This window comes from Toxorhynchites rutilus, chromosome 2 (assembly GCF_029784135.1).
Source record: "Toxorhynchites rutilus septentrionalis strain SRP chromosome 2, ASM2978413v1, whole genome shotgun sequence".
Classification (NCBI taxonomy): domain Eukaryota; kingdom Metazoa; phylum Arthropoda; class Insecta; order Diptera; family Culicidae; genus Toxorhynchites; species Toxorhynchites rutilus.
Window position 1 is genome coordinate 250,709,901 of NC_073745.1, and position 22,070 is coordinate 250,731,970.

The window sequence follows — 22,070 nt, forward strand, 5'->3', positions numbered from 1 at the left end:
CATTTTTTCCTGCATGTTCTGTGTTTAGGTTTTCATTTTACCCTCCATATATTCCGGTTAGACGTAGTCCCACGTCAAAAATAAATAAACTGTACTGTGTGATATATCTAATGATTGCACTTCGCCTTATGCCTTATTTACCTAATTTCAAACAATCACAAACACAGAGCAAATGTGTCACTAACTTGATCGAACTCGTGTTCGATATCTTTCAGTGGTAGACGTTTAAATAGAGGTGTTCAGTCAGTTTTCGATGTAACTAAAATTCATAAACCGAAGTCAAATGAAAAAAAGACGTTTACTGAACCCTCTTCGACGCAACAAGACCTCAGCTTTTCAAGGAACACTTTGATGATCCTCTCGTTTCAATATAGAGTACAACTACCAACATCACTCCGAATTAATATATGCAATTGCCGTGTTGCACGCTATTATCGACGATGTTAATATTTGCGTTCAATGAACACTCTTACAGAAAATTAAACCAAATCCCACGTATCATCAATGATATATTGGATGAATTTACAAACGCTGGCATTTGACATGCTTTTCAATCCATTATAATTACCTCATGTTGACAACAATTTACAAAAATTATCCAAAAAACACACACATTTATCACACCTATTATCTGACCTTGGCCCACTATCAGACCTATTCCAAACACAATTTAGTTTCAGACAAACTCAAATTAGATCCAATACGAAAAACGGGTACAGAAAAGCGTCACAACCGCGACGTAATTGCAACAGCGACAACTCTGCGGGTCAACCGGCAAATGAGACACACCGACAAACGACCGTATCATTTATCACTCTGATGTAATACTAATTTCTAATGGCTGCTTTCGAATGGTGCAGCGCCTCCATCGCACTAGTTTGCCGGCGTATGACTAATTTGCCAATGATGGCAGATACTGAGAGCATGCGCTAGTAGCTCACAATATCTAGCGCCAATGGTTCGCATCGTGTCACCTTCCATATCGTTCCACAGTTTTGGAAACCCGCGGAAATCCGACTCTATTGGTAAAAACACAAAATATAGATACCTGTTGTACCCCCATCTTCACGGTTTACGCTCTAAACGTCATCAATTTGCAACGAAAAAAGGAAACACACATCCGCAGCGAAACTAGTTCTTCGGACGAATATATGTATATACACAAGCCAAACCTCACAGCGTTGTGTTACAGAGAGCAGGCCAACCGGCTGATCGATTCCGAGAAACGGCAAAATAATATACACAAAGTTGGGAATTCCCACTTGACGACTCTCGCGCGAACAGCCACGCGTCTTGGATCTTCTCCCGCCCATCCATGCTGCCTCACCGCGAATAGGGTAATAAAATTTGTTGTGGAAACCCGTCACACAGGCCTTCGTATCTACCTGACTCGTGATGACCTGCCCCCTTCGGAAGTCTGGACTAGCCGAGAGCAATGGGCTTTTCCAATGCCATTCTGGTTTACATTTTTCCATTCCGCGCTCATAACTGTGCGGAACAGTTGTACCTGCGAGAGGTGCTGTCGCGCATATTTAATTAAGGGGAAAAAATAACAATACTGTTTCTTAATTTGATTCGAATAGTGGAAGGAATCACAGATCATTGTAATTGAAGTCACGTTCGGAGGAAACCCCCAAGCTAATCAATATACACTACTGACTGGATCATTGTTCGGCTCATAATTGTCACAGATTGTTATCGATGTGTTCACGAGGCGGGGGCTTATCATTCGGATATTTTTAGACGGTCAGTTCACATTATGCCATATTCATCAATGGCGTTCATAAATATAGCATAGTGTAAACTAATTCGACGGTGCAGATGATGAATGAAAAAGCTATTGCTTGTAGAAAATCCAATCTCTAAACACACTGTGCTGTCATATAGCCTTTTTACGCAAGTAGCTTTTTGCACAAGGCAGTGACGTCGAGTGAAGCTTTCGCACCCGGGGCGGAAGAGTCAATTTGCGCTTCCGCCATCCTGCCAGAAAAGAAATAAATCATATTCATCCAATTTCTCCATATAAATTCGGTTCATTCTTCACCCCTAAAACCGTGCACCCCGGTGCACCCCCCTAGTCAACGCCACTGACACAAGGCAAGATTAATTAACGATTCATTCCAGCGAGGTAGTTCCAGAGTTTTCCAAATAAAGGAATATAAACACAAAATTCATAATGCCGCAACTACACGCAGGTTCCAGATTGAAAACAAAAGAGAATAAATGGTGAAACAGTCAAAATTTAGTCAACTTAAAATAGACGTTTTTTTGGGTGTGTATTTAAAAACCTAAAAATCCCTTATCTTTTCACGTGTTGAACGATTCCTCTATTTTTATTTAGAGGTTTGAGCATCAGTTCTCAAAAATACGTCCTAGAAAGGGGAACAATACTTGAAAATTTTGCTCGCGCAACGCACAAATCCTCGCACGCCTTCTCGTACGCAAAAATGTTAATTGTAGCGGAGTGAAATGATTAAACTAATCTTTTTTCGAATGCCAGAAAGCGTAGATCGGGGGTAAATCGAAAGACGGATGCTACAGCGACCAGGAAAAAAAAGGGGCGAGCATTTTCAAGTTCAACCTCAATCTTCCAATCCGAGACTTCGGGAACAAATCGGAAGTTTCGCACATAACAGTGCAACAAGTCTATAAACGCATGCGATCGTCCTACAAGGTGAAAAGGTAAACCGTCAGAGTCGCACCGGCAGGCAGAACATGACGAAACTCACATAAAATCGGACTTCAAGAAACTTCCGGAATAGGAGTTTCAAACTGTGGCAAGAGGGTCAAGATTGGCTACAATCTTGAAGACTATAAAACTATCCAAATTACTCAAAAAAAATCAGATTTGGCAGACCATATTGAACATGGTGTTTAAAAAGTTCGAATACAACTTCTCATCGTTGTGTAGGTGCGCACCATGTGCATTCTGTGTATTGGTATTGTTGTCAGCTTTAGCCTCATATCACGGCAGTGGAACTTCATACAAATCACTCGTCGAAAAGTGTCTCCTTTTTCACCGCATCGACGAATATATTTTTTTCCACTACGTTTCGTAGGAGAGTGTATGCATACTGACAGATTTCTACTACGAGATGTTGAATGAAGGATGAAGGGTGGGAATGTTTATGTTTATATATGATTTATGGTACGATTTAATTGGATGCATAAAAGTTGTCAACAAAACTGGAGTTGAGCACATTTTTAAATTTGAACCAATATTGATGAGAGATTCCCAGCAATTCTTGATGTTTATTGCGTGATTTGGGTACTGTATAAGTTGCTTGAAACGAAGGTTTAGTGTACGGATTTTTTTTTGAGGATTATATTCGCAAACATGCAAGAATGATTAATATAAATTACATGTATATGATGCGCCTAGCCAGCCCATACATGCAAACGTGGAGGCGATATACATACATCCTAGAAAAAAATAAATCGTATAATCATCGTTTATATTACATCATATACCCCATATACATGTATATAGCCTCCAATTTCATGTGCATATGCCAGTTATACACATCATGCAAGTAATGTGTCTTTTACTTGAAGTGCATCTGGCATTGCAATTAACACAACCATCCGAGTCATGGCAAAGCAAGCGAAAAAAGAGAAGAGTACAAATGATTATAGGTCGCTTCTAAACATCAGTATTTGTTTTTTTGTGTGTAGCGTGTTTTCATTGCTCAAAACATAGAACTTAGAAACTTTGTTGACGGTTTTGACCGAGAGTCGAGAAACGATTTTTCATAAACGGTTATTCTCGCGATGTTTCATTTTTAGCACTGCAACTGCGTGTTTGATGCTTGTTGAATGGCGATGCCCTTCTTCTTCTTCTTCTTCTTCTTCTTCTTTTCAATTAAAGACACTTGAAACTCAGAGAGTTCATTCGTCTTTGATGGCGATGCACGGAAAATGCCTCTCGTTAATATTCAGTGCAATTCGTGCATTGATATAAAGAAACGAATTGCGACATAAGACCAATTAGTGTATTGTTCTCGCAAAGGCAAAAAGTGATCGTTGCTTCTCGAAATGATTCTACAAAACTACGCAAGCTTTTAAACCTTTTCAGTGTCCCCAGACTTAAAAAGTTTTAAGTTAAGAGTTATTTTTGAAATTTCAACGTATTCGCAAATAATATTCGAAATGATAAACCATCAAATTAAAAAAAATGCGTGGTCCTACGTTCTAATCGGTCGTGTCTTGGATAAAACCCCTCGAATTTTTTTACGATTTAATGTTTGCTGGGCAGGCCCGAAGGCAGTTTTAAATTGTTAAAATATGATATTTTACTTCATGTTATTTGATTACTTGAAACATGTAGTACTAAACTTTATCAAACCATTTCTATATAAATTTTGCGATATTTCCACTAAAGCACAATAAACAATCAGGAATGACGTATTCGATTGCAACTCTTTCGTATCATATGTAAGAGCTTTAATTGCCCTAGAATCATATTTCAGATAGCTGTACGAGATAGCTGCGGCTTGATAATCCAAACAACCGGAGTTCAAATCCCATCGGAGCAATTTTATAACCATCGTCACAACTCATATCAAACATTTATATCCCTAAAAGTCAATTGATTAATTCCTATTTGTACAAACATAAATATTTAGAAAGGTTCTATATACATACAAAAAATGGTGATTCCCCGGGACGAACATTTTACTTTAATATTTTCCGCCATTTTTTTATGGCAGTGATGAATTGTATATTCGTATGACAACAGTCTTATTATGTTATTAGGTATTGCCTGATAACCTTACATGTACAGTAAGTTACCTCTAAGCCCACATTTAGTTAATTTGACAGACCTGTCCTGTGACCTGTGACCAAAATATCAGATATTCGATGCTCTATATACGATAGTTATACGATTTAATGTTTGCTGGGTCGGCATACTTGGCAGCTTTGTTTGTCAAGTTCATAATTTCATGTTTACAGTTTTGAGTTAAGTGCAATTGAATGACGAAGTTGAACTAATTTATTTTTGTCACTATGTTTATCAAAACGAAAAAGACCGGTAAACAGATAATCTTTACTTTTAATATAATTTTATAATTTTATAGATTTTATAATTTAATATAATAACAGATAATTTTAACTTATAAGTTAAAAATAAAGAAAAGCAACTTTAACTTTCACTTTTCTTGAAACCTGAAATATTCGGACTTAAACATAATTTTTAACGAAATATTCCAAACATACATGTATTTACAAAAATCTATAATAATAATCATAATTATCAAGAACGTTTTCCGCCATTCATTTTTTTGGTTGGCTGTAGTAAATCGTATATATGCATGACAATAGTCGTACTAGATGCATGTAGAAGTCGTATATTCATCCATCCAATCATCGTGAATACTGTTGCAAGTGGGAAATTAATGTGTGTTCGTTGCTTATGATGCAAACATTAATAACAATATAATACAGTAATTTAAATTTAATACGACAGGCCGAGGCACCACTCAGTGTTGCTTTGAAGGTGATTTTGGCCTGTAATTGAACATTGACGATGTGAGTGGTATAATGGCGGCGTCTGGTAGCAACTTTAATGTGGGGCCATAATTTGGGCCCCCGAACTCGATGTTTACAAAAATGTCCAATTAAACGTGTCACATTACAGGTCTGTCCAATAATCTAAACGTCGCATTAAATGTAACGTACTGTATATAAACAATATTTATTCCCAACTGTTTTGAGGCATCTCGCACAAATTGACAATATCATTCAGTTGTCAGTGCAAGTCGGTGCAACTTTTAGAGTGTAAAAAAAGTTCACTGTTTACATAAAAGCAATCTCGAATCGGTCCCACTTTTTTGCTTGAAGTTACTATCCCCTGCTCATATATAGGCTTGCGCGTCGGTTAGTGTCGACTTGCTGCCATTTGTCGTTTGTTTACCGTGCACGATGAAGTAGTTCTGCGACGTCGTAGTAAAGTCGTTGGCGAAAGGTGAGGTAGTTTGGGGGGCCTTATCCAGGCGTGGGAAGCACCCACTGGTGTTTATCAACGCCGCGTACTATAAGACCGAGGTTCTGGAGAAGGTTGTGGCCTCGGCACTTCGGAACCTCTACGGGAAGGATCATCACGTCTTTCAACAGGACGACACTCCGGCCCACGCGGCGGATATCGTCCAAGCGTGGTGTCGGGAAAATTTGACTGATTTTCTCGATAAGACTTTACCAGCTCCTCGACCCTCAATCCCCTAGGCTTTTATGTATGGTCGTACATGCTGGCCAAGCAGAGCGAACATAAAGTGAGCACTATGGACCAATTTAAGAAGCTTATTTCCAAGATCTGGGATGAGATGCCGATGGACCAGGTGCGTGCCGCGTGCAATTTCTTTGAGAAACGTCTCAAGATATTTAGAAGATCGATCTTTTCCTCTCCGATTTTCGATTTTTCGAATCGATTCTTTGTACTCCAAAAAATCGCGAAAACCGATCTTTTCGATCTTTTTTGATCTCACCCAAAATCACCTTACAAATTTCATGAACATTGGATCCCTTTCAAATTTGTCAAATTAGTGGTATTAAATTTTTGACCAGTTTGAGTAGTTTGTTCATTGACCGATTTCGCGCCAACTCGACCAGATGTTGGCATGACCCTCTCAAAACTCAATGAAACTTTCTGGGCGTGAAGACCTTACCTAATTGAGCAACTTATCATACTTAGTTCTCCGAAAATTTATCTAGGCTAACATATGGAAAGAACTAAATATTTTTGATCATTTTTTTATGATTTTTTTTTACTCAAGTAAGTCAGGTAAGTCCTAAAAAAAAGTCATCTATGGAAGAGTTTTAGGAAGATAATAGAATTTTCAGAAAAAAATACTGAAAAAATATTTTTTGGAATTCTACACTGAAAAAAATCGATTTCAAAAACAAAAAGTCGATTATCTCAAAATGGTCATCTCAGATTTTGATGAAATGGTAGATAAATATTTGCCCTACAACTCTTCCATACATCGCAACTTGTGCGTATTTAACCCTCTACCGCCCAAGTTTTTTGTTTATCTAAAAAAACCTACTCCACTTTTATCTCGAATTTCCGACTTTCAACATAAAATACTCCTAGCAGAAAGCTACCAGCATAAAAACAATGTGTATGTGTGATAGATGAAAATATTCTAAAGACGTTCTAGTGGGGGGTGAACATTGAAAATAATGTCTGAATAATTTGAAAATGGAATCCACGAAGCCCGTCTAAAGGCGGGCTTGGGCTGTAGAGGGTTAAGGCAAAAAAGTTTTTCTAACAAAAACTTTTTCAAGATTTTTTCTCGAAAATTTTCATTTTTTTTTGTGTTTGGGTATTTTAAGACATTTGGCATCAAACTTTTTCTTGAAAACCTCGATTTTCGGTGATTTTTCGTTTTTCAAAAAAAAAACTCAAATTTTAGCATTTGTGACACCAGGAAATGAAGTCCGAATGAGCTAATATTTTGCATAGGGTGTATTATCGTGCAAATCAACATTTCGTAGCAAGTTCCAAATGAAAAATCGAGATAACTATTTTTATTGGCACAAAAAACCATACTTTTCGTTTCGTACTCCGAAAAAAACAAAGTCCCAGAATGCCGATTTTTGACAAAAAAATTTTTTTGCGAGATGACACTAGATCCCGACTTTTCATGCAATTTCAAGACATTTGGCATCGAATTTTTTTTTTCGAAATCCCGAATTTCCTTTACTTCCCCCCTTGGGTGATTTTTCGATTTTCAAAAAACTCAAACTTTGACCGTTTTGCGCCACTCTCCCTTAAGTCCGATTGAGCTGATATTTTGCATAGGGTGTTTTTTCGAGGTGGCGAACATTTCTTATGGAATAACTTTTTGAAATTCGAGATGACCATTTTCATTGGCACCCTAGTGTACAGTTATAGAAAAAAATCAATAACAGGTAGGAATAGATTGATGGTGACCCTTGGATGCTAAAGTATAGTTTTCAGCTTGTTTTTGTAGTCAAATACAATATGTTTCATTTCAGACAGCAACGACAGCTCTCACACAATAGCCATCTGCCGAAAATCTCTTGATCAGTCGGTCTGGTATCGAATAGTTGTTGTAGATTTAGATATCTGTTAAGAGTCACTGTAAGTCACTGTAGATATGATTATAATAAATGGATTGTATAGATACCTAACGGATGAATAAAATGGCTCTGCAGTTGTTTGAAAATTACCAGTCGTGACCGGCAGCAAATACGGCAGTAAAGTGGAGGAAAAAAATAGCATTATTTCGCTTCTGCGTAATCATCAGAATTCAACAAAGAAAAGTGTGACATTATTTAGCAACATGAGTCAAGTCGTGATCTCCAGGATTTACATAGATTGCAAAAATAAAAAAAATAGCAAAAATACACTCGACAAAAAAAATTAAAGAAACAGAGTGCGAAGTCGGAAATTGTAAGTGATTTTTTACATGCTGTAACTTCGTGAAAAATTAACGCATATCGATGGGATGTCCATCACTTTAAAGCGTTTAGTCATTTTTTCTAGCCGAGCATTTAATCGCAAATCGTACCAGAAGTGCCACGTGACTCTCAGAATGAACCATTCGTAAGATTCGTGTTCATACGTTTGTAGGTACGAGGATTGCATGATACTCACACGTATACATACGCATTCTCACACATACACGCACTCCTCACCCGCTAACTCATAAAGACGAAAGTAACGAACCGTTCATTCTGAGAGTACGCAGAGCGATTGGTGCTCCTTTCAATTACTCTAAACTTTGAAAAATCGACTAGAACAAACGGCTAAATGTATCAGTATGAATCGTTCACAGATATTTGGGGATACACTAGGCTAAAAATTTGCCTGCAAACATTAGAACTTGCTGCAATATTTGCAGAATTACAGCAGATTTTGTAAAGCACTATAAAAATCCTGTTTTTGGCACTTTTTTGAAATCGATGCAAAAAAATTAAATCACTTTTTTCCGTCAAAGTAACAAATTATCCTTATGCAAAATTTATTGGTGTTTTCAAAACTGCTTTTCGATTTGTGGTCCAATGGTTGTTTATTGAATAATTCATTATCATAAACGAAGGGGTAATTTTTCATTCAAACTGAAATATATCTGTATGGAAAGGTCCTACTGGTAGTGTTGTCTAAGTTTTTCATTTATTTGATTATCGATTAGTCAATGGGGTATTTTTAATATTCGATTCATTCATTATTTTTAAATATTCGAATAATCGAGCGAATATTTATTTCATGTAATAATCACGTATCTCGTTGTCATTCTGGTCGCGTGGTCTATCGGGTTGTCGATGTTAGATGGTTGGATAAAAAAATTAGATATTCATATTTTGGATTTAAATTATTCGACACAAAATTACTCGATTATAGTTTCAGATATTTGATTATTTGAATTAATGAAACAATTAACCGACGTCTCTATCTACTGGAACGTTCTCGAAACCGAATAAAAGCGTATTGATAGGGTTAATTGGATTTGCTGTTGAGTGGGTTGGCAAAAAATTGTATTAGTCCACAAAATCTTCGGAAAAACAGAAAAAAAACGATTTTTTATTTCTTCTCGGTATTTTTGTCCACTACACCTACCCAAACCAAAATAAAAACTCTGTTCCTCCAATTTTTTGTGGATTGTATATTAATATAAAACAACACAAAATACTAAAGGAAAAATAAGATGATTTTTGAATAAATAAAATAACCAAACCATACGTATTTTGCATCGATAAAATTTGGATTGTTCCACCCTTCGCATCGTCACATCTCATATAGTTTATTAACGTCCTTCGTCCGTCGATGGGGGTGAAATTGGATCAAAAATGCAGAAGGTTACTATTAGTAATAAATTGACAAATATAGTGAATATTTTTGAAAGCTGTGAGCCGTTTAACATCAAACTTTGATGAATTATTAAATAATAACTATTTGTACTACAGTTGAGTATTATGCGTTGGAAGTTGTGGAAATATGCCTCCTATATTTTATTAAATTTATATGTCTCCTATATTTCCACAACTTCCAATACATAATACTTAACTGTAGTACAGATTGTTATTATTTAATAATTCATCAATGTTTGATGTGTAAATTGCCATCAAATAACACCTCAGAAAAATCTCATTGTACAGAACTACTAAAATTGTAAATATTGGATAGAATTATTCTTTAAAGTCTAGCCAGATGAGTCATTACTGATTTTGAACATAAAAAAAAAAATTCCATTCGAATTTCAATATTTTCGAAATAATCTCTTATTTACACTGAGTGGGGTTGAGAATGGGTCAAGCACAAAATTGAATTCCATGCCGAACCGATATAGTGATTGTCAGATTTTCATGAAAATTGGTAGATTTATTCCTCATCGTAAAATATTACACCTATATTTTTTATTTTTTTCATCAGGGTGGCCATTTCTATTTTATGGTGGTTCGAAAAATCAACTTTTCCCCCTTTTTTTTCCAAAAATGACCTTTTTCAATAATTCATAACTTTTGAACTACTGGACCGATTTAGATGATCGATATATCAAATTAAAGCCAATGAGTTTTGTTTAAAAAACCATTACACTTGAAAAAAACAGATTTTTTTCTTAATTATTGATTGTAATTGTTTTTCATAGCTTACATGGTTTCGGAACTAAAGTCAGCATATTTTTATATTTTTTTATTGAAAGCTGAATTTTTTAACATAACATCCAAATATCAGAGAGGTGTTTTCTTCGTTTTCGAATGATTTTGCAAACTTAACATATTTTCAATTTTCGTTCAATATTCCTATGCGACTGGACAACATCTATGTTACTAGAATCCAGTTTTTATGCATATGTGGTATTTCATGTGGCTTCAAATTGGTATATAAATCAACTGAATCGACCCGATAGTTTAAAAGTTATGAATTTAAAAAAAAATCATTTTTTGAAAAAAAGGAAAAATGATTTTTCGGACCATCGGTTAATTTTGATAAATTATGTCTCAATAACACAAAATAACGCATCTTTGAATTTTGGATATGTTGTCTTAAAAAAATCTTAGCTTTCAAGAGAAAATATAAAAAATATAGCGCCCTTGGTCCCGAGACAATGTAAACTATACAAAAAATTACAATCAATAATTACAAGACCAAAATCCAAAATTTCTGTAAATATAATATTTTTCGAAAAGAGACTAGCTAATTGGCTTTAATTTGATATGTCGATCATCCGAATCGGTAATGTACTTGGTGATTTTTGGAAAAAAATGGAAAAAATTGTTTTTTTGGGCAACCCTCAACCCTGGAAATAATTACCCTAATGATAAAAAATACGTGTCAAAAATGTCAAAACAAAACTACCACTTTTCACTAAAATCTGAGAACCACTATATCGGTTCGACATGGAATGGCTGTATATAAACATTTCCATCGCACTTCTAGGCGCATTGACACTATTTTCGTAACTCAAATAATCATTCAAGACACTTACATGTTGTCAAATTATCTTGAAATTATTGAGAAATTGATTTCTAAACACAATTCTTGATAGAAAGTAATATTCACTACTTTGACCCATTGTCACACTCTCTAAGGGGTGGGATTGGGTCAACTTTCATCTAATCGTAGTTCAGTGAAAATTAATATTATTCAACAATTCCTTGAACACTTACGAGTGTTCATCATTAGAGAACATTTCTACGTAATCAGAATTGTGTTTTACTCTAATTTACGATAATTATTCAATAAAAAGTTCGAAAATTACCTTTCTTGACCCATTTTCACCTCCATCCCCGGTACTTGAATCGAAACACCGTATTTACGTATACACCACCTTTCGATTGGTTCCTTTGATGGCAGCTATCTTATTCATATTATTAAGATGGTTACACAGCGAAAGCTTTGTCCGTATTCAATCTCATTGAAGCGAGTATCGATATCTTTAATTGTGACTAACTATGGTTTTCACCTATATTGGCAAAATTCAGTCGCCCACAGACTAGGGGTTTCACCAAGGTTTCAGTATACAGCAGGTTTTTCTATCAATTCTATTTTAAGATATAGTTTTTCAGTTATAACAATCCAATAGTATTCGGTTGTTCAGTTCCAAACGTTTAGCAAGCGGTACTATGATCTGATAGTTGATCCTGCTGAAAAAAGTTCGGTAATCAATGTATATGGTGTCAACTTAGCGTTTTGACTTGTGATAATTTCTTTGGATTGTGAAGAAAAAGTTCGACAACACGGAAATTTAAAATCGCGATTCATTAAAAAAAAATCTCTCGAATGCACAACGTCGACAGGCCGGAAGCACATGACTGGTGGCTAACACAGTGCAGTAAATATTTTACGACAGTGAAATAATTAGCAAAATAATTCTCATCCTAAATGCATCGCCATTATCCCCGTACGAGTACATTTCTGTTTACCTTCGTATATACCGTGAGCAATAAAAATGACAACACCGGTATTTTTTCAGCAAGAATAAATGCAGCAATAAAACAGTCATTCCATGAATAATGGTTGTCCGCACGGTTATGTGTTGAATATACGCTCGACGCTGATAGCAAAATACATGGAAACAATACGAACATTTACAATCTACAGTGGTTAGAGTTCAGCCAGAAGGTTTAGAATTGATGTGCGAAGCGTGCAACACAAGATGATGCCCGGAGAGATCAAGTTCTCAATGATATGAAATATGATGTTATGGAGTTTTAACCCTTTCGCTACGAGCGTCGTCTTCAGATGACACGAAAGTGATACTGCACATCGATCACACCAGCGCGATGTGCATACAGCGGTAGCACTCCGGCGAAGCACACTGTCGTATTGAAAGGGTTAACCGTTGATCCATCCTTTGCACCTGATTTTAAGGACAATATGATGGTACGTCTCAACAATGTTCTTTTGCTGTTAATCAATTGAGCATGTTGATATTTTGAAAACCGATTTGGTTTTTTGCTAATGAAAACTTAATAATTATCAATAAAATCAATTGTCTTTTGTAATACAGAAGATGCATTAGCTATCTTCAAATTGACAAAAAAATGAACTCGATACAAACACTGGCAGGAACTATTTATTTGAGTATTATCTAGTTTCCAGCCTATTAATCTCAAATCATAACGAAAAATCATCGTAAACGCATGAATCGTTCAATTTGAGGGCACGCATAGCATTTTGTTGTGTTGGTACAGTGTGCGATGAAGTATTCCTCTAATTTGCTCCAAACTTTGATCAATCGGCAAAAAACGGCTGAACGTATCAACTTGGAACGTTCACAAGAATGTAAGGGATACACAAGGCTAAAAATTTTCTCGCAAACATTAGAACTTACTGCAATATTTGTAAAATTACAGAGGATTTTCTAAAACACTTCAAAAACGTGTTTTTGGTACTTTTTTGAAATCGACGCAAAAATTCATTTTTTTCCTCAAAGCAACAAATCAGCCTTGTACAGAATTTATTGAAATTTTCAAAGCTTCTTTTGATTTGCGGTACCATAATTATTTATTGAATTATTCATCATCAAAGACGAAGGGGTAATTTTTCATTCAAACCTAGGTGTCTCCGTATGGAAGCAGTTTGATAACCTTTTTATTGGACTTTCTATTGAGTTGGTTAGCAGCAAATTGTGTTGGTCTACGAAAAGTTTGAATAAAAAGGGAGATAAATCGATTTTTATTTCTTCCCGATATTTTTGTCCGCTACATCTACACACCCCCGGATAGAAATATGTTCGAAATAGATTCCAAAACTTAAAAGTTGGAGCTTCAAAATTAGGTATATCCTATCTTTATGCGTTTATTTTCTCGAAGCTATTTTAAATATCACTTAAAAATTCCGACTCAGCACTATTTTCCTCTATTTTTTTGTCGAGTGTATTTGATCAGTACACCCAAACTAGCGTTGGCAGAAAACATATCATCTTTGGCAGAAATGATGCCTAGTGATCCCCGATAATCGTTCGATTAATCGATTAATCGAATACTTCCTACAGAAATCGATTATTAATCGAACGAATACTGCACAACCAATAATCGAAGCGAACGAATAACTTACGTCGATTAATCGATCCAAACGTTGAGAGAAAAAACGTACGGCCGTTGCAGTTTTATCCTGGAAATCAAACATTATCTTTGACGCTCCCTTAAGTTCATAAACGAAGCTCAATGCCGTCAACGCGAATTGAGCATTCTTTACGACTTTAGGGGAGCGTAAACGATAATAATTGATTTTCAGGTGGAATTAACATATTTTTGATTCCATATGGCTTTCTAGCAAATGAGAAATGTTAGTCTGACGGATTATTTCTCTCAGTATTGCGATTAATCGATTAATCGATTATTTGGGTCGATTAATCGTATCGAATAACGAACTGCTGAAAACTATTCGATTAGCTGATGAACGATTAATTTCAAAAATCGGGGATCACTAATGATGCCATTAAGTGTGTTGGAGAGTCAAATGCGCAAATAATGAGCTTTTTTAAAAGCTTAAAAATGGTTTGTATGTATGCGTGCAGACATCTCTTTCTGTTTTCTTTTCTCATTTCATTTGGGATAGTGCCAGAAAAAAAGTCCATTCGACGTCAATGGGATCGAACCAAGGCCGGCTGGAATGCGAAGCTGTTTTACACGACCACGCTATCCACATGGCTAATAATGCTTCAGCAGTTGTTCAGCAAATACGTGATCATATTGCACCTGATTATAAAATGAAGTTGGGAAGCGTTTTTTAAGAGTAAAAAAGGAGCGCATGTTTCGCTCGCTCGTATTAATCTTATATTGCTGTACCATGTATATTATACAAATGCTTACCAGTATTTGTGAGTCAAGACATTTTCTGTTATTTTTTTTTTTTTTTTGACGTAGGACTACGTCTTTCATTTCTATACCGGGGTGTAAAATCAAAGTTTCGAAAACGAAAGCGTTACGCCGGAGACCGAGATTTTGAGCGTTAATAGCTCTTAAACAACTGAACGAAATGGTATGATAAACATTTCATTCGAAAGATAAAATGTCTACGCGTTCTATATTTGTTACTTTTTGATCCAAAAACTTGTTTCAATAGTCTTAAAATTGCTTTCAAAACAAGCTACTGAAATCACCAATCGGTATATAAGCGAGCGCCACTCGGAAATCCACTCAGTTCTAATTGAACAGCGATGGGAGCATTTTGTCGCTGTTGTGGTGAAGCTCTTCGTTTATCATGAAAGCGCGGATGAACGGTGTCACCTGTTTGTGCACCCTAGGCCAGAAGGGAATCCATCAGGAGGAGAGTGATGCCACAAACGGTTCCCCGGGAAGACATCGCTACACACACATACACGCGCGGAATTCTTTCCGTTTGGCTTTCCATTCAGCATCGAGAAAGTTCCGGAAAGATCTAATCATTTCTGGAAAATAATCTGCCAGTTCCTCTGGGAATTTTAAAATACATTCATGTGAAAAAGTTTATTTGAATGTTTTCTAACCATATAACACAGCGATCAAATACGTTTGATTTTGTAATTTTTCAACCAAGTGTAATTAGCAGGAAAGCTTCTGTAGATTATTCTTCCCCATCAGTAGGATATTTCCGTATCCAATATTGTATGCGTAAGCAATCGATTATTGCTCAGTCGCCGAAAGTTTCGAGCTCAGAGAGTTCATTCCCCTCTAGTATGCCTTCCAAATTGCCATCGTAAACCACACCTTCTCTCGATTCAATCACACACAAAAAACACACTTAAGCGATATTCTGGTGGTGAGACACATTTATTTTTCGTGACAACATCGACAAGACAACATCGTTGCCTAACGTGCTGGAAGAGGTGGACGGCGAAGGATCGACACATACACGCGCAGAATTCTTTCCGTTTGGATGCCATTCAGCATCGAGAAAGTTCCGGAAAGATCTAATCATTGCTAGAAAATAATCTGCCAGTTCCTCTGGGAATTTAAAAATACATTCATGTGAAAGAGTTTATTTGAATGCTTTCTATCCATGTAACACTGTGACCAAATATGTTTCAAGCAAGTGCTATTAACAGATGGTTATCGAATTAGCATTAACCACTGGTGAGCTTCCAGTATCGAGGAAAATGTGGAAATATCTAATCATAACTGAAAATAATCTGCCAGTTCCTCTGGGAATTTAAAAATACATTCATGTGAAAGAGTTTATTTGAATGTTTTCCATCCATGTAACACTGTGACCAAATACATTTGGTTTTGTGATTTTTCAATCAATCGCAATTAACAGGATAGCTTCTGAAGATTATTCTTCCTCATCAGTAGGATATTTCCGTATTCAATATTGTATACGCCCGCAATCGATTATTGCTCTGTCGCCGAAAGTTCTGAGCTCAGAGAGTTCATTCCCCTCTAGTTTGCCTTCCAAATTGCCATCGTAAACCACGCCTTCTCTCGATTCAATCACGCACAAAAGGCATACTTAAGCGATATTCGACAAGACAACATCGTTGCTGAGGATGCTGGACGGCGAAGGATCGAGATCTGCCCTGAAACGCGAGCAGTTTGTTTGAAACTGTGAGGGAGCACAGAGAAGCCGATCCTTCAGGAGAAGAGAAGGTGACCATCGCAGCAGCCGCTACACATACACATACACGCACGGATTTTTTTCCGTTTGGATGCCATTCAGCATCGAGAAAGATCCGGAAAATAATCTGCCTGTTCCTCTGGGAATTTAAAAATACATTCATGTGAAAGAGTTTATTTGAATGTTTTCTATCCATGTAACACTGTGACCAAATATGTTTCAATCAAGTGCTATTAACAGATGGTTATCGAATTAGCATTAACCACTGGTGGGCTTCCAGTAACGAGGAAAATGTGGAAATATCTAATCATTACTGAAAATAATCTGCCAGTTCCTCTGGGAATTTAAAAATACATTCATGTGAAAGAGTTTATTTGAAAGTTTGCTATCCATGTAACACTGTGACCAAATAATCAAGTGCTATTAACAGATGGTTATCGAATTAGCATTAACCACTGGTGGGCTTCCAGTATCGAGGAAAATATGGAAATATCTAATCATTACTGAAAATAATCTGCCAGTTCCTCTGGGAATTTAAAAATACATTCATGTGAAAGAGTTTATTTGAACGTTTGCTATCCATGTAACACTGTGACCAAATATGTTTCAATCAAGTGCTATTAACAGATGGTTATCGAATAAGCATTAACCACTGGTGGGCTTCCAGTATCGAGGAAAATGTGGAAATATCTAATCGTTACTGAAAATAATCTGCCAGTTCCCCTTGGAATTGAAAATTACATTCAAGCGAAAGAGTTTATTTTAATGTTTTCTATCCATAAAATATCCATGTAATACATTTGGGTTTGTGATTTGTCAATCAAGTACAGTTAGCAGGAAAGCTTCTGAAGATTATTCTTCAGAACAAGGTTTTTCGTATCCTATATTGGATGCATAAAACCTTGTGCCTCCAACGTAACGCTCTTGTTTACGAAGTCCCCCAAATATTCATTTATACATTCATTCAGAATGGATTTAGATTCAACTTCAAACAAATGATCTCTAAATCAACGATAGTCCTACGTCACCCTTGCGGTTATACCATAGATATAACCCACTTCCTGTTTTTTTCCCCAAAATATATTTTTTATTAAGGCACATGTGACGTTAGCCTGACGGGGCCGGGAGTCCAATATTTTGACAATTTATTATATGACATTATATAACATATATATATGACATTTTCTGTTATGTTATGTCTCATTTAATGTCATAAATCGGGATGACAAAACATGAGCTAAAAATCAATTTTAGGTGTATTAACGGGTGTTCAATTGAAAAAATGAGAATTTCTTCAGTGATATAGTAATAAAAAGAAGAAAAAAATTACAAGCAGTTCAGTTTTTTTTATTAAAACCATAACGGTTGTTCTTCAGAAAAAGTCTGTGAATGTTGGCATGGGGGCCGTGCTCAGCCGTATGGCGCAACTAAGTGGAGATGCTCTCACAAGAGCGCTGGACGACACTGACATCCATCTTCCGGATGCAATTCCGGATCCTCGTGGTCAATTGCTTGGTGTCCGTGACCCGCTAATTATTCTTGCACACCAGGGAACCGAGTGAGTCGAGAAAATCCTCGATCGGACGGCACTGGGGCAAGTTGGTCGGGTTCCGTTCCTTGGGTACGTACGCCAACGTCTTCTTGGTGTAATGGGAAGACGTCTTGTCCGGCCAGAAGACGTACTCCCCATCAGAATGATGCTCCTTTAAGAACGAAACCAGAATGTTCTCCAGGCACTCCTCCTGGTAAACCTTCTGGTTGATGACAAGTCCGCTCGACTTGTTGAACCAGGGTTTTGAAATCCCTTTGTTGGAGATTGCACTATACAGCATAACTTTCTTCTCAAACTTATGCTTGTATTTGTACATCATCACGGGGAGTGTGGACGCCTTGTCGCTGGTATACAACCGGTCATTGGCGGAAATGTGGGACCTTGAGAGCGGAAAATAACTCTCGTCGTCCAGCACGAACGGCGTCCCGGGATAATTCTTCGTCATCCACTGGCACTGAGATTTCACGGTCGCTATCTGCTCGTCTGTGTACTCTGGGGACCTAGCCTTCTTCCGACAGACGATTTTCTCCTGATTGAGGGTTCTATGGATGTAGGAATGGAAAATTTCGTACCGTCCTTGTTGTCGAACAGCTTTTTCAGAGATTCCTTCTTCTCTTTCGGCATGATCTTCGCTGGACGGTCCGGTCTTCCGCTCGACGTTCCGGGATGCCAGGATCCGGTAAACAGTGCTTACCAGCACATTTTCGTCCCAAAAGTGGTCTACTGTAAACTTTTTTGCTTGACTTTCACGCGTTTCGAAGAACCGTACAACGCGCTCGCGGAGTGCTTGTTGCTTCGACGCCATCTTTGATCGAACTGATAGCACCCGAGCGAAAAGAAACGAGTAACCCGTTTCTAGGGAGCACAGAGAGCAATTCTCTCGGAGAAAAAAAATTACGCTCTTTACTTATTTTACAGAAAGGTATTGGAATCATCCTCATTTTTTATTGAACACCCGTTAGTATCAATTACCGATGCAGCAGACCGTAATGTGAGCGGTAAGGGACTGGAATGACCGTCGCATGATGGTTGTTTCGTGGGTATCTTCTTCTTCTTCTTCTTGTTCTTAAATGGTACTAACGTTCCTAGAGGAACTTCGCCGTCTCAACGTCTCAATTACTTGCGTCATTTTTATTAGTGCAGTAGAAACCCGATTATCCACGGGATAGTCGGGCAAGGTCATCGCGTATAACGAAAATCGCGGAAACCGCAATGATAGACTAGAAATGGAGTTCAAACACGAAAAATAATATTTCAGGAAAGGCGCCTTCAAGTATATTCTAAGGTGGGCCAACTTGCTAAAAACGCTCTTCAGCCATCTTGGAAGTCTACTATGTTTTGTTTGTAAGCATAACACAATACGCTAGTGCCGAAGATCGCTCCTGGTCAGTCTGTCTCTTTATACCGCTCCCCTAATCAACTTAGTGACGAAACGGCCTCACCTTATGGTATACTTTTAGGCACCTTGATTGCAGCATGAAAACTACGTTTTATCAATGCGGAAATTATTAAACTATCCATCTATAATGTCGTGTGTATCAGTGGTCAGATAATGTGAAAGCCATGCCAAAAAAGTTGTAGTAGCTTGTGTCCAAGACATAAGCGCATCAAATAAGCGTTCAACATGCTCATACAGAGCCAAACATTGGTGGCTTGAAGCGACTAGGAATATAAACACTCTTCATCATTTAGCACTATTCTCAAAAGAAACGCTTCTATTAATATTACTGGTATCAACAAAAGTTGAATTACTTTCTCATGCTCGAAATAAGTGCAGCTGTCATCCTTAGTGGCGAAAGTTTTGCTACTGGCAAGCGAAACCAAATCACATGCAAAAATCCAGAACGACATTTACTTTCTTGGTGACTAAATAAACGAAATAAACTCTTTCTGTTAATCTCAATAAACTCCAAAAGAGTAGCATTGCTTCATTATGATCAAGATTAGCGAAAATGCAATCCTAGTTGAAAGCAGTTTTGCAACTGGCACGCAAACCTAAACAATTCATAACATTCTCTAGTCTAGCTTGGTATTCTCCAAATAATTATTTGGCGCACAACCTTAACGCCAGCTTCACCATAGCGTCAGTTCAATGCATTGATGCAATGTCAAAGGCACCAATAAATCCCTTATGACGACGGAAAACAAGCTATGTTTACTGCTTAGAGTAATGAAAACGACGAAATATTTGCTTGAGCAGAAATTCATTATATTCATTACAATTTGCACCACCAAACAATCGTCCATAGCATAAAAAATAGACGATTGTAGCATCGCGACAGGGCCAATGCACACGGGCACACAAATATCCATATATCGATGGCTTGAAACACTTATCTTCGTTTTGCGCCCTTCTCAACAGAAGGCCTTTCTGTGAATATCGCCGGTCTGGATTAGCTTTGCTGTCCTCCTTGATGTAGAGAGTTTTGCTACCGTCATGCGAACCACATCAGACACGAAATTCAAGAGCTATTATTTTCTTGCCAATGATAGCCTAGCTTGATGATTCCCCACATAATTGTGTTCGCAACCTTAATGCAATGACGTCAGTTTGATGCAATGGTTGCAATGCCAGAGGCATCAGTGATTAAGTAATTTGGTCGCGTCCACAGGTCAATCCGAAACGAAGACATGTGATGACGCAAAACAAGGAAGAACAAGTGATGTTCATTGTTTCGAACACAGAACGAGACTGACCGTTAGCCTCAGCGAGATCCGATATTTATACTCTAGGTAAATATTCCCCTTCGTTGATCGTCGATAAGCTGCTCGTTATTAACGGCACGGGTAGGAAATCTCATAAATGTGAAGAACAAATGTATGAGAAAATGGAAATGCTTGTAGATTTCATCAATTTAAAACATTTACACACCAATGATCGTGATATATAACATATATAATTTTAAATAAAGAACAAACTTGTAATTTAAAAAAAAATGTTAGGCGTTATAAGTTATAGGAGTACCGCTAAGTTTCTTCGTTTTTTTTCAAAAACTAATGTTTTATTCTGCAAAAATGATTACAAATTTAATATTCAAAGTAGTGCCCATCGCTAGTCCCATCTTTATGGTAATTCAAGGATCCCTTTGCAGAAATAATCGACCGGTTTGTCGGCTAACCACGAATCGATCCAATTTTTGACATTATCAAAATTGGAGAAGTGCTGATCAACCAGGCCATATTGCGTCGATCGAAAAAGGTAGAAATCGGACGGAGCAATGTCTGGAGAATACGGCGGGTGGGATAGGACCTCCCATATCAGCGTTTCCAAGTATGTTTTGACCGGTTTCGCGACATGCGGCCGATCATTGTCGTGCTGCAAAATAATTTTATCGTGTCTTTCCTCGTATTGTTGCTATTTTTCCTTCAGTACAATGAATTGTCGTCGGTAGAGGTCCCCCGTAATGGTTTCATTCGGTTTTAGCAGCTCATAGTACACCATACCCAGCTGGTCCCACCAAATAGACAGCATAACCTTCTGGTCGTTAATATTCCGCGCGACCGTCGATGTTGATGCATGTTCGGGGTATCCGACGTTTAGGATTGTCGTAATGGACCCACTTTTCATCGCCAGTAACGATTCGATACAAAAAAAACCCTTTCTTTTATGCCGTTGGAGCAGTTGCTCGCACGTGAAAAAAACGACGTTCGACGTCTCGTGGCTTCAATTCATACGGTACCCAATGTCTTATCTTTCGGATCATTCCCATTGCTTTTGAACGATAGGATATGGTTTGCTGAGCTACTCCAAGTGTTTCTGCAAGTTCTTGTTGCGTTTGTGACGGATCTTGATTGAGTAAAGCCTCCAATTCTTCATCTTCAAACTCTTTTAACGGTTCGGAACGTTCTTCGTCCTCCAAGTCCAAATTACTACTTTTAAACCGTGCAAACCACGTCTGACACGTTCGCTCAGTTGGATCATGGTCACCATAAACTTTCTCCAAAATGCGATGACTTTCCGCAGCTTTTTTCTTTATATTGAAGTGATGAACACTCCCTCCAAAAACACTC

General features: G+C 37.3%; 1 protein-coding gene across 3 annotated transcripts in view; it reads right to left on the minus strand.

Moving 5' to 3' along the window:
- Positions 1 to 22,070, minus strand: part of LOC129768125 (nuclear factor NF-kappa-B p110 subunit) — a 52,196-nt gene that overhangs the window by 27,520 nt on the left and 2,606 nt on the right. Inside the window, exon 1 of one of the 3 annotated variants that reach the window (XM_055769563.1) lies at positions 1,049 to 1,070. The exons of 1 other annotated variant lie outside the window; for it this stretch is intronic. The gene's annotated coding sequence lies outside the window, so the exon portion shown is untranslated. Of the gene's footprint in view, positions 1 to 568; positions 871 to 1,048; positions 1,071 to 22,070 lie in introns of those variants that run through there. One more of the 3 variants, XM_055769562.1, reaches the window with a different exon arrangement.